Raw genomic sequence first — 17996 nt, forward strand, 5'->3', positions numbered from 1 at the left:
TCCATTTCCATTCTTCTAGAAGTTCAATATATTTTCATAAGTGTGTGGACATTTGCATTTTCACTTTTTGTTAGTGAATTGTTCATATACTTAGGCTCTTTTTTCTACAGAGTTGAGTGTTTCTACTTATTAATTTGAAGGCATTCTTTCCCTATTAGAATGGGCTATAATATGTTTAGAACATTATTTATCCTAGTTTTTCTTTTCTCCTTTGTGTTTAGGTATCTTTTTCCATAGAAAATTAATGTATTCAAATCTGTCTCTCTCTTCCACTAATATGTTTAGATTTCCTGTTTTACTATCTTAAGAAGATCTTTCCTTCCACTTCTCCTCAATTTTCTGCTAATACTTCTGTGCTACTTTTACACTGAAATCCCATAAATACTTCCACAATTTCTTTTGTGTGTGACTTGTTGTAGAAGTCTAGCTCTGTTTTTTGTCCCAGATAGATTGCCCATCATGTTGCACCATTCATTTCTTGCTAAATTTAAATGCTACCATCAGCAATTAATTAAGTTCCTAGTTCATATCTGTGTCTGGTTTTGGAATTCATATTCTGTTCCACTAATAGGCATGTCTATTCCTGTGCTAATTCATTCTTTTTTGAAAAAAATAATATAAAGTTTTAATATCAGTTGAGTATGCCACCTTTAGTCTTTTCTTAGTCTATTCTATTACCTTTATCCTTTCATATGAACATTGATATGACCTTTTCCACTTCCCTAAGAAATACATATAAAAATCCTTCTTGAGATTCTAATAGTATTTGAATGAAATGTTTATGTAATTTTAAGACTGAAATATTTTAATGATATGATGTGTATTCCCATCCAGAAATATGGAATATCTGTCCATTCATTCAGGACTTGTTTTTTGTTGCTGTTATTTCTGCATTTCAGAAGACTGAACAGTTTTCTTCATTTAGGACCCATATGTTTCTTGTTAAATTTATTTCTTTTTTTTCTGTCTGTATAAATTTATTTATATATGTATTTTATATAAATGCAGTCATACAATATGTAGTACTTTGTGTCTGGTTTCTTTCCCTTAGCATAATATTTTAAAAAATTATAATCATTTTAAATAAGGTTGTAGGTTTATAGAAAAGTCATACAAAATATAATGTTTCCATATTCCCCCATTATTATTGATACTCTGTATTAGTGTGGTACCTTTGTTATAATTGTTGAAAGAATATTATACTATTAATGCTAACTATAGTCCATAGTTTATATTAGGTATAATTTTCCTCATACATTGCCTTATTATTAATACCTTATAATGGTGTCATAAATTTGTTATAATTTATAAAAGAATATTCTTACATTTGTGCTATTAACCACAGTCTATCATCCACAATAGAGTTCACTGTATTATATAGTCCCATAGTTTATCATCTAACTTTACTTCTAGTAACAGACATGACTTAAAATCTCCCCTTATAACCACATTCAGCAACATAATTTAGTGCTGTTAATAACACTCACGATAATGTGCTAATATAACCTCTGAACATTTCCAAACATTTACAATCAAACTAAATAGAAATTCTGCACTAATTAAGCACCAGCTCCCCTTCTCTAACCCCATTCTATCCCCTAATAACCTGTATTCTGGATTCTGACACTATGAGTTTTCTTATTATAATTAGTTCATATAAGTGAGATCATACTATGTCCTTCTGTCTTGCTTATTTCACTCGCCTAATGTTGTCAAGGTTCATTGATGTTGTGCACTTCATTACTTCTTATAGCTGAATAATATTCCATCATATCTGTATATCACATTCTATCAGTTTATCAAAGGTGGACATTTGAGTTGGTTCCATCTTTTGGCAATCGTGAATAATGCCACTTTGAACATCAGTGTGCAAATGCCTGTTTGTGTCGTGCTTTCAGTTTTTCTGGAAATATAAACTAGAACAAGATTGCCAGATCATATGGCAATTCTATACTTAGCTTCCTGATCCACAGCAACTGCAGTGATCTCTATTGCTACCAGTGGTGAATAAGTGTTCCTATTTCTCCACATCCTCTCCAAAACTTGTAGTTTTTTGCTTTTTAAATAATGGCCATTTTAGAAGGTGTGAAATGATGTCTCACTGTGGTTTTAATTTGTATTTTCCTAATAGCTAGTGATGTTAAGCATCTATTCATATGTTTTTTTAACCACTTGTATTTCCTTTTTTGCAAAAATGTCTATTCAAGTCTTTTGCCTGTTTTTCAATTTCTTTTTTTTTTATTGAGTTATAGGATTTCTTTATATATTCTGGAAATTAAACCCTTATTGGATTTATGGTTTCCAAATATTTTGTCCTAATGAATAAGTTGCCTCTTCACTGCCTTGTCTAAGTCCTTTGAAGCACAGAAGTTTTTAATTTTGAGGAGGTCTCATTTATTTGTTTCTTCTTTTGTTGCTAGTGCTTTGGGTGTAAAGTCTAAGAAACCATTGCCAACTACATGATTTTGCAGCTGCTTCCCAACATTTTCTTCTATGAGTTTTATGGTCTTGGTTCTTATGTTCAGGTCTTTGATCAATTTTGATTTAAATTTTGTATAAGATTTGAGATGGTATCCTCCTTAATTCTTTTGGTTATGGATATCCAGTTCTCCCACCATCATTTGTTGAAAAGACTATTCTGTCCCAGTTGAGTCAATTTGGTAGCCTTGTCAAATATCAATTGGCCATCGATCTGAGGGTATATTTCTGAACTGTCAATTCAATTCCATTAGTTAATTTATCTGTCTTTATGCCAGTACCATGCTCTTTAAACCACTGATTCTTCATAATATACTGCAGTCACTAAATGTGAATCCTCCAATTTCATTCTTTTTCAGGTTGTTTTTGGCTATCTGGATCCTCTTTACCCTTCCAAATAAATTGGATTATTGGTTTTTACATTTATGCAAAATAGGCTGTTAGAATTTTGATTGGTATTGCACTGAATTTGTAAATCAATGTTAGTAGAATTGAGATCTTAACATTATTTGGTCTTTCGGTCCAAGAACACAGAATGTCCTTCCATTTATTTAGGTCTTCTTTGATTTCTTTTAACAATGTTTTGTAGTTTTCTGTGTACAAGTTCTTTACATCATTTGTTAAATTTATTTCTAGATATTTGATTTTTTTAGTTGCTATCATAGATTTTTTCCTTGTTTTCCTCCTCAGATTACTTGTTACTATTGTATATAAACACTACTGATTTTTTTGTATTGTGATATTGTATCCTTTGCTGAACACACTTACCAGTTCTAGTAGTTTTGCTGTAGAGTTTTCAGGACTTTTTAGATATAGGATCATGTCATCTACAAATAGTGAAAGTTTTACTTCTTCTTTTCCAATTGGATGCTAGAACCTTTAGTATAGTGCTGCATAACAGTAGTGACAGTGGCCATCCTTGTCTTGTGCCAGATGTTAGAGGGAAAGCTTTCAGTCTTTCATCACTGAGCACAATGGTAGATGTGGTTTTTTCATATGTGCCCTTCATTTATGTTGATGAAGTTTCCTTCAATTCCTGTCTTTTGAATTGTCTTTATCAAGAAAGGATGATGGATTTTCTCTAGTAAGGCGCGCGGGTCTTAGTTCCTCCTCCAGAACAACTACTAAAGAACTAGAAACAGTACAGAACAGCTCCCGGAGCCATGACAGAGACCGGACACACAGAGTACCCCATTCTGGACTGGCTGGACCAGCTAAGAGACTCCGCTGTGGTGAGGTCCCCAAGAGGCAGGCGCTTCCCCGGGCCGCAGTGGCTGGCGGCCAGAGCCCCTCTCTCCCTCCTTCCCAAGCCAGCTGGGAGCTTGGATTGGCGGTTCCCCAAGCCACGGCGGCCGGCGGCCCTCCCCCACGTGCGGCTTCCGGGGCCAGCTGGGAGCCTCAGAGCGGTGGTTCCCCAAGCCGCGGTGGCCGGCGACCGGAGCCCCTTCCACACATGTGGCTTCCCGGGCCGGCTGGGAACCTTGGATCGGCGGTTCCCCAAGCCGCGGCAGCCCTCCCACATGCAGCTTCCCGGGCCGGCTGGGGGCTTTGGATCGGCAGTTCCCCAAGCTGCGGCGGCTGGCGCCCCTCCCCCATGCGGGGATTCCCAGGCTGGCTGGGAGCCTCGGAACAGCGGTTCCCCAAGCCGTGGTGGCCAGCGACCGCAGCCCCTTCCACACATGCGGCTTCCCGGGCCGGCTGGGAGCCTCGGAACAGTGGTTCCCCAAGCCGCAGTGGCCGGCAACTGCAGCCCCTTCCACACACGTGGCTTCCCGGGCCGGCTGGGAGCCTCAGAACAGCAGTTCCCCAAGCTGTGCAGCTGGCGACCCTCCCCCACAGGCGACTTCCAGGAGGGAAAGGAAAGAGTCTCCAACAGTAGTAGAGACTGAGCCCAACCTAACACCAATAGTGGCATTAATGAACAATTTCTGACTACTAAAAATAGGCCCTCAGCTCAGGTGAAATTGATCAAGGCGGAAGTCGCTGATTGGGCTAACTGAAAAAGAGGAAAGGGGGTGAAACAGAGCTTTCTGCAGCTGTCTCTATGGAGGCTTCGTTGCCTCTGGGCTCAGCACTGGGATTACACAGGTTGCAACTGCCCTGAACGCAGAAACAGGCCGCTTTCAGGGCTCTCTACCACCTGAACCTTCCCCAAGGGAGGGGTGAAATGCAACTCAGGTGGAATCTCTCTCTCAAGGAATTCAGATCCCAGGACTTCACAATTTGAAGCCATTAAAACCAACCTACAACCTTTCCTCTGTCTCCACCACACACCCAGCAGCGAGAGTCTTCCAAAGTTAAAGGAGCCACAACATCTTTTGCTGGTGGGACCTGCAGACAGACAAGCACCACATACTGGGCAGGATAAGAAAAACAGAGCCCAGAGACTTCACAGGAAAGTCTTTCAACCTGCTGGGTCCCACACTCATGGAAATCTGATTAAATGCCCAGACACCAGCAAAAAATAACAAATCACACCAGGAAAATTGAAGATATGGCCCAGTCAAAGGAACAAACCAATAGCTCAAATGAGATACAGGACCTGAGACAACTAATTCTGAATATACGAACAGAAATGGAAAACCTCTTCAAAAACCAAATCAATAAATTGAGGGAGGACATGAAGAAGACATGGGATGAATAAAAAGAAGAAATGGAAAGTCTGAAAAAACAAATCACAGAACTTATGGGATTGAAAGACACAGTAGAAGAGATGAAAAAACAATGGAAACCAACAATGGTAGATTTAAAGAGACAGAGGATAGAATTAGTGAACTGGAGGATGGAATATCTGCAATCCAAAAAGAAACAGAAACTATAGGGAAAAGAATGGAAAAATTTGAGCAGGGGCTCAGGGAATTGAATGATAATATGAAGCACACAAATATACATGTTGTGGGTGTCCCAGAAGGAGAAGAGAAGGGAAAAGGAGGAGAAAAACGAATGGGAGAAATTATCACTGAAAATTTCCCAACTCTTATGAAAGACCTAAAATTACAGATCCAAGAAGTGCAGTGCACCCCAAAGAGAATAGACCCAAATAGGCGTTCTCCAAGGCACTTACTAGTTAGAATGTCAGAGGTCAAAGAGAAAGAGAGGATCTTGAAAGCAGCAAGAGAAAAGCAATCCATCACATACAAGGGAAACCCAATAAGACTATGTGTAGATTTCTCAGTGGAAACCATGGAAGCTAGAAGACAGTGGGATGACATATTTAAATTACTAAAAGAGAAAAACTTCCAACCAAGACTTCTATATCCAGCAAAATTGTCCTTCAAAAATGAGGGAGAAATTAAAACATTTTCAGACAAAAAGTCACTGAGAGAATTTGTGACCAAGAGACCAGCTCTGCAAGAAATACTAAAGGGAGCACTAGAGTCAGATACGAAAAGACAGAGAGTCAGATACGAAAAGACAGAAGAGAGAGGTATGGAGAAGAGTGTAGAAAGAAGGAAAATCAGATATGATATATATAATACAAAAGGCAAAATGGTAGAGGAAAGTTTTACCCAAACAGTAGTAACACTAAATGTTAATGGACTGAATTCCCCAATCAAAAGACATAGACTGGCAGAATGGATTAAAAAACAGGATCCTTCTATATGCTGTCTACAGGAAACACATCTTAGACCCAAAGATAAACATAGGTTGAAAGTGAAAGGTTGGGAAAAGATATTTCATGCAAATAACAACCAGAAAAGAGCAGGAGTAGCTATACTAATATCCAACAAATTAGACTTCAAAAGTAAAACAGTTAAAAGAGACAAAGAAGGATGATGGATTTTCTCAAATCCTTTTTTGCCTCTGTTGAGATGATCCTGTGGTTTTCCTCTTTGACTTGTTAATGTAGTATATTACATTAAATGATTTTCTGCATTGTGTACCTGGATAAAACCCACTTGATCATGGTGTATAGTTCTTTTAAAGTGCTATTGGATTCTATTTGCTAGTATTTTTCTTAGGATTTATGTATCTATATCCATTAGAAAATTTGGTCTATAGTTTTCTTTTTCTTATAGTATTTTTATCTGGCTTTGGTAATAGGTGATGTCGGCTTCATAGAATGAGTTAGGTAGTGTGCCCTCCTCTTCAATTTTTCCAAAGAATTTGAGCAGGATTGGTATTAATTCTTCTTGGAATGCTTGGTATAATTCACCTGTGAAGTCATCTGGTCCTGAGCTTTTCTTTGTTGGTAGGTTTCTCATGATTGATTCAATCTCTTTACTTGTAATTGGTACATTGAGGTCTTCTATTTCTTCTAGAGTCAATGAGTTTGTTTGTATGATTCTAGGAATTTGTTTATTTCACTTAGGTCATCTAATTTGTTGGCATACAGTTGTTCATAGTATCCTTTTATGATTCTTCCTATTTCTGTGGGGTCAATAGTAATGTCTCCACTCTCATTTTTTTTGTGACCCAACTTCTTGTGTATCCTGTAGATTGATAAATGAGCACTTGAGAAAAATGCAACTGTCCTGTTGTTTTGGGGTGCAGCGCTCTGTATATATCTGTTAAGTCTACTTTTTTCTCATATTGTTCAAATTCTCTGTTTACTTATTGAACCTCTGTCTAGTTCTAGCTATTGATGAGACTGGTGTATCAACATCTCCAACTATATACTGTAGAGATGTCTATTTATTCCTTCAGTTTTGCCAGTGTTTGCCTCATATATTTTGAGGCACCCTGGTTTGGTGCCTCAAATTTTATGATTGTAATTTCTTCTTGGTGGATTGCTCTTTCTGTTAATATATAGTGTCCTTCTTTGTCTCATTGCAGTTTTGCATTTAAAGTCTATTTTGTCCAATATTCGTATAGCTACCCACAGCTCATTTTTGGTTAGTTTGCATATAATATCTTTTTCCCACCTTTCATTTTCAACCTATTTGTGTCCTTGGATCTAAGGTGAGTCTCTTATTGACAGCATATAGATGGATCATAAATTTTTATCCATTCTGCCAATCCATCTTTTTATGAATTGGAGAATTTAATCCATTAACATTTAATGTTATTACAGTAAAGACAGTACTTATTTCAACAATTTTATTCTTTGGTTTTTATATTTTATATCTTATTTTTTTATCTCTTTTTTACTTTTTTAGTTACCCTTACTAATAATTTTCATTTCTACACTCTCTTCCAAGCTTCTTTTCCTTTCAGCCTGCAGAACTACTTTTAGTATTTCTTTTAGAGCTGGTCACTTTTTGATAAACTCTCTCAGTTTCTGTTTGTGAATTTTTAAAACTTTTCCTCATTTTTGAAGGACATTTTTGCCAGATAAAGAATTCTTGGCTAATGTTTTTTTCTTTCAGTACCTTGATATATCATACCACTGCCTTTTCATCTCCATTTCTAATGAGAAATCAGAACTTAATCTTAGTACCTATTCCCTTTTATGTGATGAAACACTTTTTCCTTACTGCTTTCAGGATTCTCTCTTTATCTTGGGCATTTGACATACTGATTAGTAAGTGTCTTGGAATTAGGTCTATTAGGATTTCTACTGTTGGGAGCACATTGCATTTCTTGGACAGGCATATTTATGTCTTCCAGAACAATTGGTAAATTTTCAGCCATTATTTCCTCAAATATTCTTTCTGCACCTATTCCCTTATCTTATGTTTCTGGGACACCCATAATGCATATGTTTGTGCACTTAGGGCTGTCATTCAACTCCCTGAGATCCTGCTCAACTTTTCCCATTCCTTTCTCTTTCTCTTCTGTCTGTACAATATCAATTTTTCTTTCTTCTAGTTCACTGGTTCCTTCTTCTGCCTGTTCAAATCTGCTGTTGTATGCCTCTAGTGTATTTTTAATCTCTTCTATTGTGCCTTCCATCCCCATAAATTCTGCTATTTTTCCATTCATACTTTCAAATTCTTCTTTATGCTCACTGAGTGTTTTCTTTATATGCTTTATCTCTTTAGCTATATTTTATTTCACTTCCTTAAATTGATTTATGATATTTGTTTGAAGATCTTTAATTAGTTATTCCAAAATATATATCTCCTACAAAATTTTAATTAGTTCCTTTGACTGGGCTATATCTTCCTATTTCTTAGAAGGGTTTGCAATTTTTTTCTGATGTTAAGGCATCTGATTAACTTGATATCTACTATGCAGGTCACCTCTCTCTTGTCTAGGCTTTTATTGTTGATGGCTCTTCTCTGACACTAGGTTCAATTTATTCTAGACCTTCAGAATTGCCCATGTTTGACTGGCCAGACATTTTTTTACCTCTTCATCATCTGATCCTTGCCCTTGGTATGTGGTGCAATTTTAAAAATTGTACTATTTGTGTTAATTGTTTCACCCTCTTGGGAAACCTTCCTTTCATCTGTTCCTTTTCCTGGAATCTTGATCTGTTCTGCTTGTTTTTGTTCGGACTCTATAATTTTTTTTAACTCTCCTTTCATTTCATCCAGCTGCTTTTGCCTGGAAAGCAAAGTCTTGAAGGAGGATCACCCCAGAGAGAACTTTCCATGTCAGTATTTCCAAGAAAAATAGGGCCAGTGACCCTCATAGGGAGGCAGACCAATCCCAAAGAATCCTGGCGAGAAGGTCAGGAAGGATATAAAATAGGCTTTTTGATAGCTTCCCAAAGGTGCACTTTCCTGGCATACCCAGAAGATGATACTCTTTAGCAGGCATTTCCCTGAAGCCCTACATAGGTCCTGCTTCTTTGAATCTCCACTGCCTTTGCTCCTGTCAAGGGCAGGTTTGAAACAATGGTGCCACTGTCCCTGTCCAGGGTGGGTTGTTAGAGCCAGGACCAAGCAGTTTACACTCTCTGATCAAGAGCTATGTTCAGTACTCAACATTTCCCACCCTGCTCTTGAGGAAGAGGGCTTTCATGTCTTCCTCTGCCTGTAAGAGCCAGCCAGTAACCAGTACCTAGGGGGCTAGCCTTGAGTTGGGGATAGGCACCAGTGGTCACCACAGAGCAATTTGCTCACAACTTTTTACTGCAGTACCTCAGTTTCTTCATCCCACTCTTCCCTTGGTGCTATACAGTGCTCCCCTGGGTTCCATCATACAAGAATAGTTGTTTCAGACATTTTCTATATGACCACTGGATGTTCTAGAAGAGGGATGAACATCACAGCCCCTTACTCTGCCATCTCTTCCATGTAAGCCCAGTAAGTGACTTAATTTTTCACTATTGCAAATGAGATTTTCTCCATTTGTAACAGGCTGTTGCTATTTTTATTTTTTATCTTATATTCTGCATTATATTAAATGGCCATATTTATTTTAATGGTTTTCATTTTTCCTTTTCAGTTTTCTAAGTATACAGTATTCTTTTTTATGTTTTTTGCTCATTCCATCTGTCACATATCATTTTGAGGATAAATTTAGATGAACAAATTTCTCAATAAGAGATCAAGGCCTTTTAATTTAGGTTAACAATGTGAACTTGATTTATATTGTTTATCTTATTTTATTTAACAATTCCTAATTTGGGGGGTCATGTGGTAGAAATAATTAGAAAGCTATGCAAGGAGTTACATACAAACATCCTTGTCAAAATCATTTATAATATAAAAAATTTTGAAATGATCCAGTTATCTAACATATAAGAATGAATAAACATTTTATTTCATTTATTGAATGGATTATTTGCAGTATTTAAGTATTTGAATTCTGCTTTTAAATATTATAATGTTTGGTGAAAATATAAAATTTAGGTGATTCTGAGTCTAATTTATTTGTATGTAACTATATCAGTATTACATTTGGAAAAAAGTGGCCATGGCTGATGTGATGACTAGAGATTTAAATTTTATTGTTTCATTCTTTATTCTCCTTGTTTTCCTTTAAAAAAGAAATAATCCACAAATATTTTCTATATAGAAAAATAAATAAACACTTTACATGTTTTTCCGTAATGAAGTAACACAGCTGAGAAGAGGAGAAAGTTGTTGTTATTAAAAGAGGACACAGGATCAAAAAAGTTTGTATTAGGAAGAGAGTGATTTACATGTTTTGAAGAGAAAAGAGTTAGTAGTGATAAGGACAGAGAGATGATCGCTGGTAGAATAAAATGTCAGAGACCATAGGAAGTTATAAACATCAAGTACATAGGTGGAGAAGTTGGCCTCAGGTAGAAGAATAATTTTGGTGGATAGTAGTTAAATAAATGAGACATTCATTGAGTATCTTTGATTATCACAATTCTGTTAAGTAGATATTTTTGTTTTACAGATGTGGAAATTAATTTCCAGAACCCTTTGCTGAGATGAGATCTGGGATTTGTGCAAATTGCAATGAGTGAGGTATTTATATTTATAGATGAAATGATTCAAACTGCCAAGAATAATTTGGGATAAATTATCAGTAAGCACAGTACAGTGAACAAGCATGAATTTATAGAAAGTGGGTGAGGGGAAATTGCCGTAAATGACTCTACTCAAAATGGACTTTATTTAATTTACTTCAGCTTTAACAATTTTTAAACTTCTTGCCTGGACCCCAAAACTGAACTTTAATTTTTTATTAAACTTCCCATAAAGCCTTAAAATCTTTAAAAATACTCATTACTGAATCTTCAGTGTTTCTCACTAATTGTCTCTAGACATTTAGATATGTCACTGACTTTATAAATATTCACTTACATCAGTGTTTTTCTATTTATCCAATTTTCAATCCATCCAATCAGCCATCCACCAGCTAAATTTCATTAAGCACTTACTTTGGATTAGGTCCTCTATTGGGACTGAAGACACAAACATATAAAAGGGGGTTCTTACTAGTTAACCAAATTCTCTAATTATGATACCACAGAATCTGTAAAATTTCTGCAAATAAGGAATTAGAATAAGAATATTCCTTATTCTAATAAGGAATAAGGAAATAGTTGTACAAACTATTCACATATATATCAAGCCTGGAAGCAAATGTAGTTTATATTCTGATTTAAACTTGTCATTTATATGGGAGGAAACTCAGTTCCACAGATATTAAGTTAGTTTTCCCTAAAGTTATATATTAAATAATCTCTAAATTTTCCACAATAGGTACAACTTTGATTATGTGAACCATGAATCATTTTTCTTGATATATTTTTCTCATTATATTATATATACATATTATTGTGGGAATTATGCTTTCCAACTAGAAAACAATCTGTTGTTATTTCAAAAATCTGAAGTAAATCTTCATAATAATTTAACAAAAATAAAGTAGATATAGTTTTAAGTGAATATAATCTCTATTTTAGTAGCATCTTTGACTGTATTTTCTTAATGAGTAAATGCGTAGCATGCCTGTGTTGTTTAAAAAATAATGTCAAGTCATGTATAGGGCCTTTAATGAGAGAAGTTTTATGTGTAATAGCTAACTCCTTCCTGTTGTGACTGAGGTGTGCGAAGAAGGTCCTCCTAATAGTTTCTACCAGCTTACTATGCAGTTCTTGAAATTCCCACCGCTAACAACCAGTTCTTTTCAAATGGAAAGACTTGTTAAAATGCAGGAGAGATGCGATGTACATAATGTAGTCTTTTAATATCCAGTGTGGGCTAATTTGTGAAATTGTTTTCCCAATGCATCTACCTAAGAGGTGTACCTTCAGGGAAAATGAGATTCACCCACAGGTAAATTTTATTGAGGTGAAGGACAGTTTGCTTCTTCAAGTACAAGGAAAATCCAAGAAGAAAGTAAAGCACTTTGGGTAGACAGATGCAGAACGAGGTTAGCAATCTGCTCTTATTGCCATTATAAGCCTTAACAAATTATATTGCAATTATATTAATTTCCTTCCAGCTAGGTTGTGCATTTTTCATCTCTTTAGTCATACACTAGACATAGTTCATGGCACAAAGGGTTCAGTGAATATTTTTTGAATAAATACAGGGAAAATATGAGACTCTAGGAGTTCATTTTTATATGAAGAAAAAGTCAGGCTATGAAGACAAACATTATCAGCGCCACATTTTTTCTTTGATCAACTTTGCCTTCTTCCAGCAGTTGCCCTCTGCTTTAGTTCTGCAAGAAGTGGTGAACTACAAAACCTTTCTGTGTAGCATGATTGGGAAATAGGGTATAGATATCAAACATGAATGACGAGTTTCCTTAAAAAGTGTAATAAAATGTATTGATTGACTGACTTTGTGTTTGAAAGTGTTGCTTAATAGTGTTCTGATTGAAAAGAGTATTTGCTTTATTTCAGGTTTTTTCCCCTCTAAGTCTATCAGCAGTGTAGTATAAGAATCAGGAGGAGAAAAAGAAAAGGGGAAGGGGAAATAGTATAAATTTGAACAGAATACAAGGAAATAAAATGAGAGGGAATAAAACTTTTAAAAGGAAGAAAGTGTTACAAGAAGTAAGGAGTTGTTGAAAACTCCATAATATAAGAATTCTGAACCTTTACCCAAGTGTGGGTTTTTCTATGACAAGTGTTTTCAAACATCAGGTAAAAGGTGTTTTTCCTCTTCTATATTGCCTGTCTAATGGAGTTAATAAGTATGTAACTGAACTTTACTTTTTGTGAGCAATTAGGTGTTTAAATTCCTTCTTTTGATAGTAGGACAAACCTTTTGGAAATCAGTTTGGATGAAAAAAATATGAAAAACATTAACTTACATTAACCTATGTAAAACATTAACCTATGAATACTATTTCTTCATTTTTGAATTAACATACTACATAATTAAATTGTTTCTGAAATTTTTTAAATCTGTGTGTTCATATAGGGTTATCATCAGTTTTTTAAAACAATGCTATATTAGGATGATGGTAAGGAACACCAGTAATTTTCAAGCAATCTATTCTAAAACTTGAGCTCCCTGTAGATGTTTGGGTCAGTATTGTCATGAGAGCCTGGTGGGTTGAATAGTCCTCTTGATAAGTTCAATCTCTATTGGCCTGCAAAGAAACGAAACTCAATGCTGTTGCCAAACTTATCCATAATTAGGCCATTTGTCTTGAAAACATGCACATTTTGTCATGACAAGCATGGAGGACTATATACTATGGTTAAAAATGACTCAAAAATCATGCCTCACTTATAATTTCTGCATATGCGAGACTAACATTTCCATTATGTAGAAGTTTCTTTCATCAAGAGCCTTATATTTACTTGCTTTTAGGAAGCAGGGTACATAGACTTTCTTAGAAGTTAGCTATTTAGGGATTTAGCTGGCAAGATTTGACACCAACAAATTATTCTGCACTGTATAATAAGCTCTATCATTTGTCCTTCTTTTTTTTTTTCAATTGTATACATGAATAAAGGAAAGATACAAACAAGAGGATCTTTGATTTGCTGCAGTCCCCTTCCTTTGGTCTAGTTCCTTTCTTTGTTCAGAGATAAATATTCTGTGTATTCTTCTCATATGGAACATTCAGCCAACTTTTCTTTTGGTCTGTTTTAAAGACTATATTATTTCTTAACTGGAGAACACATATTTATAACAATTTTTAAGTGAGATTTTAATTTTACTACCGTTTGCATAGGAGGTATCTCTACATTTTTGATAAGAGACATTTACCTATAATTGGTCATATTTATCTCTTCTCATTTCAAGGGTCTCCATGTATTTTAGTTTGTAAACTGCTGAAATGCAATATACCAAAAATGGAATGGCTTTTAAAAATAAAATTTATTAAGTTACAAGTTTACAGTTCTAAGGCCATTAAAATGTCCAGACTAAGGCTTCCACAGAAAGTTATCTTGATTCAAGAAATGCCAGTGGGTCCGGAATACCTCTGTCAGCTGGGAAGGCACATGGTGATGTCTGCTAGCTTTCTTTCTTGGCTTCTCATTTCATAAGGATTTCCCAGGGGTGTTTTTCTTCTCCATCTCCAGTGATTTCTGCTGTGTGGGCTCTGTTGGTTCTAAAGCTTTTTCCAAAGTGATTCTCTCTTAAAGTAAGCAACCCCACCTTGAATGGGTGGAGACATGTCTCCATGGAAACCATCTAATCAAAAATTACCACCCATAATTGGGTTGGTCACATGTCCATGGAAACAATAAAAAAGATACCATCCAGCAATATTGATTGAGAACAAAAGAGCATGGCTTTTCTGGGGTTCATCAACCAGGCATTGAATTATTATCTCTGTAACTTTTTAAAATAACTCTAAATATTTTATGAATTATATCTAAGTGTTTTCCTTTGTTATTCTAGAAATTATGTGCATATGTTTTTGTATTTGAGTGGATCTTTAGTTGCTACTACTATTTTAAGCTTGGAGAGAACAATTAGTTTTCATAAGTTATTCGTAAACCAATGAGATTTTATACAACCTTCCTTAATGCAGATACTTATAATGTCTTGTCTCACACAATGCTCTGAACAACACATTATAGTTAACCCCAGTTTATAGAAGGTGAAATTGAGGTCTAGAGATAATGGGTAAAAGCCATGGTGAATCAGGACAAAAGTAAAAAAATTTTCTCTGTCCATTCTCTCCATACCCACTGCTACTTTCTTAGTTGAGGTCAATATGAGTCCTTTGTGGACAATCGTATCAGCCTCCTAACTGGTCACTCCTCTAAGTCCTTTGTTGCCTTCAGTCAATTCTGTATCCCAAAGCCACTTCAGTGGCTTTTTGTTTCATATAGAGTAAAATCCCATAACGTCTATCTCTCCATTCCTCTTTTTCTTAATCTCATTCTGCCTCTCCATTTAGCTCACAGCTTTCTAGCCATATTGATGCCCTTTTTCTTCTTAGAACATTCCCAAGTGCTTTTCTGTGTTAGGGCCTTCTTACAGGTGTTCCTAGCGCCTGGCTTTCTGTATCACTGAATCCTTCTTATCTCTGAGGTCTCAGCTAAAATACCACCTCCTCGAACAGACACTGGCTCTCCCTTGCCCACATCTTTGTTAGTTATTGTAGGAGTTCCTTCTTATTTCATAAATAACTCTTTTGATCATGCTCTTATTCTTCTGAAACACTCTCCTTCGTCTCCTCCTTGGCTCTCTTAGTTAATGGTCACCTTTTGGAAGTCCTGTCCACTCCTTCCCCATCTTTACCCTAGGTGTCTCCTTCATTATCTCCAAACACCCATTATATATCTCTTAAGGCAGTTCTCACACTAAACTACAGTTTTTGATCCAGTCAGTGATTCCTTTATTTTTCTTTTTGTTCCCTTGTAGAGTCTATAAAGTGCTTGGGATATACTAAGAGCTCAGCGATGCTCCATTAAATGATTGAGTGGACGAGTGAATTCACTAAATCTCTTAATATTTCTACCCTCTAGCTTATGAGTCAAAAATGAAGACAAATACTGCTATCTCTAATAATGGATTATTGTTTTAAGAACCAGACATATAAGTGGAGGTCTGAATTTTTTGCTCTAAATTAATAGTATTAGTTTGTATGAATAGTATATTTTATCTCAAGGTCATATGTCACTATTAAAAATAATTTCCAAAGTTGTACACTTATGAAAATTTATTTTTTCTGTTCAATGTATTTCTGACCCCTTCAGTTTCTAAGACCTATGTATCCAGTTATTAAGGTCTTGAAAATATATAGAAATTAATTTTACTACTTTGTAGAGCAAGATGGACATATTGCTCTTCATACAAAGATTCACTTTTTCCTCTACATTTGTATATATTTACTAAATACTCTTATATAGTAGACTTTCATAAAGCTTAACTCTAGAGACCTTCTCATAAACTCACAGTTGCCTAAGGTTACTCATTATCTAAGTAATTTGCTTCCATAGCATATCACATGTAATTCAAATATATACCTCAGTAAAATGACAAATTGTTTTAGGTCATGAACTTTTAGGGTCATATTTATATATTTCAAACTTTTAAAAGTTAAGTTAATGAGTCCGATATACTCACTGGGGTCACAGGAATCCATCAAAATAAAGTTTTCAAAAAATGAGTGGACTGGTTGTTTCTCTAAGTCTGCCTGATGCTGTGTATTCAGTTTCTCCACACATGATGCAAATGAGTTAATAAGACCAAAGAAGCTGTTTGAATCCCCATAGAGGACAGAAACTTGGTCCTGTCCACAGCTACAACCAGAGCCTCTAACCTTGGTGAGTTGTCCTACAGGTCTGCATTGCTAGATTGGGGTTTAAAACCAGAGGAGAGAATGTATATTTCTTTTAGAAGAAATTTATCATCAATATTCCTCCAAAACTGGAAAAATAACAATGAAAAAGCTCCTTATATTGAGTAAGGTATAATCTAAAGGAAATCTATTTTTAAGTAACATTGAACAATAATGTTTGAGAGATGGAAAGATTCTTGGACATTCTAAAATTCCCAAACATTATTTTTGCATATGAAAAGAATAGTCCTTGAGAAGACTGTTGTCTTAGTCAAGATAAAAACTAGTGAATGAAAAAGGATGGACTAAAATACAGGTTCACTTCTGACATTTGGCATCTTTTTGTTAATAGAAATAAGAACCTCTGTACTTCTATCTACCCTGTGTCCTGACAATCACTTGTGGGTGGGAAATAAGTCAGGGCATAAAAGCATAGAGAAAGCAGGACCTAAGCAAAGTATATATGTGAAATAAATTTCTGCTAATTTACCCTACATTTTAAAATTTGAGAGTTATTTCTAAATTTCTGTTAAAAAATTTTCCCTATTTACTCTCCTGCAAGCTATGTGTAATGGCCTGTTTCCTATATGTTCAGCAATCTTGGATATTATCTGGTTTAAAAAGTTTGTCAGTGTGATAAGGGAGAATGCTAAATATGTGTACATGATTGAAATCTTTGTATGTTTCTTGGGCATTTATATATTCTTTCTATGAACCATCTTTCATATCTTTTGACCCATTTGTTTTTGGTTTATTTGTAATTTTTCTTTTGTTTCTTGAGTTAAGTTTTCCTTCATCCATAGTGGATTCCTCATTATCTTTTTTTCATAGTCGTTTTATTTCACCTGAAATGTACAGAACACTCTATTGTTCTTCATCTGTATGCTTGAAAAATGCTCCTTATGCTCTTCCCACCCCATCTAAAATCACTTTAACTTATCCTCTGAATTTTTGTTTGATGGCTAAAATTGTGCTGTTTCTTCTATTCATCTGATCTCCCCGTGATACTTTCTCATCCTCTTTCAGTCAGTGAGGACAAAACAGGTAAAATCATTGGGTTTTGCTATTTCAATATAAGTATAAAATTGGGTCAAGTATAGGCGCGACTATGCTTGAGCAAGCATATGTGACTCTAGCCTTCTCTTTCATAAGAAGATTATGTATTATTTATTCCTTCTTTTTCCTTCCATTCTACAAAGTGCACATTTATTAATAAAGATAATGAGCTTTGGGAAATTATAATTGTTTTGTCTTCATTTTCCTACTTTCCTACCAGTAAGGAAAAAAACAAAATACTAGGTTTTGATAGTTTACCTTTCTTTTATGAAGTAGTGTGGAGGCTTTGTAGACTCATAGTTTCTGCTTTGTTTTGTTTATTGGTTTTATACCCCTACTCCTACTTTAAGTTCTCAGTAAATGTCTTTCCAAATTGGTGGCTAATAGGAAGGATGTTTTCAGGATTTGTCCACTTAACTTTTTTCTTAAACTGTTTCTTATGGGAG

General features: G+C 35.4%; 1 protein-coding gene across 26 annotated transcripts in view; it reads left to right on the forward strand.

Moving 5' to 3' along the window:
- The window catches only part of ZBTB20 (zinc finger and BTB domain containing 20), an 893822-nt gene that overhangs the window by 115209 nt on the left and 760617 nt on the right, over positions 1–17996 (forward strand). For 7 of the 26 annotated variants that reach the window (XM_077118274.1, XM_077118273.1, XM_077118271.1 and 4 more), the window contains one exon: positions 10681–10751. The exons of 18 other annotated variants lie outside the window; for them this stretch is intronic. The gene's annotated coding sequence lies outside the window, so the exon portion shown is untranslated. Of the gene's footprint in view, positions 1–8806; positions 9615–10680; positions 10752–17996 lie in introns of those variants that run through there. One more of the 26 variants, XM_077118281.1, reaches the window with a different exon arrangement.

This window comes from Tamandua tetradactyla, chromosome 10 (assembly GCF_023851605.1).
Source record: "Tamandua tetradactyla isolate mTamTet1 chromosome 10, mTamTet1.pri, whole genome shotgun sequence".
NCBI lineage: Eukaryota > Metazoa > Chordata > Mammalia > Pilosa > Myrmecophagidae > Tamandua > Tamandua tetradactyla.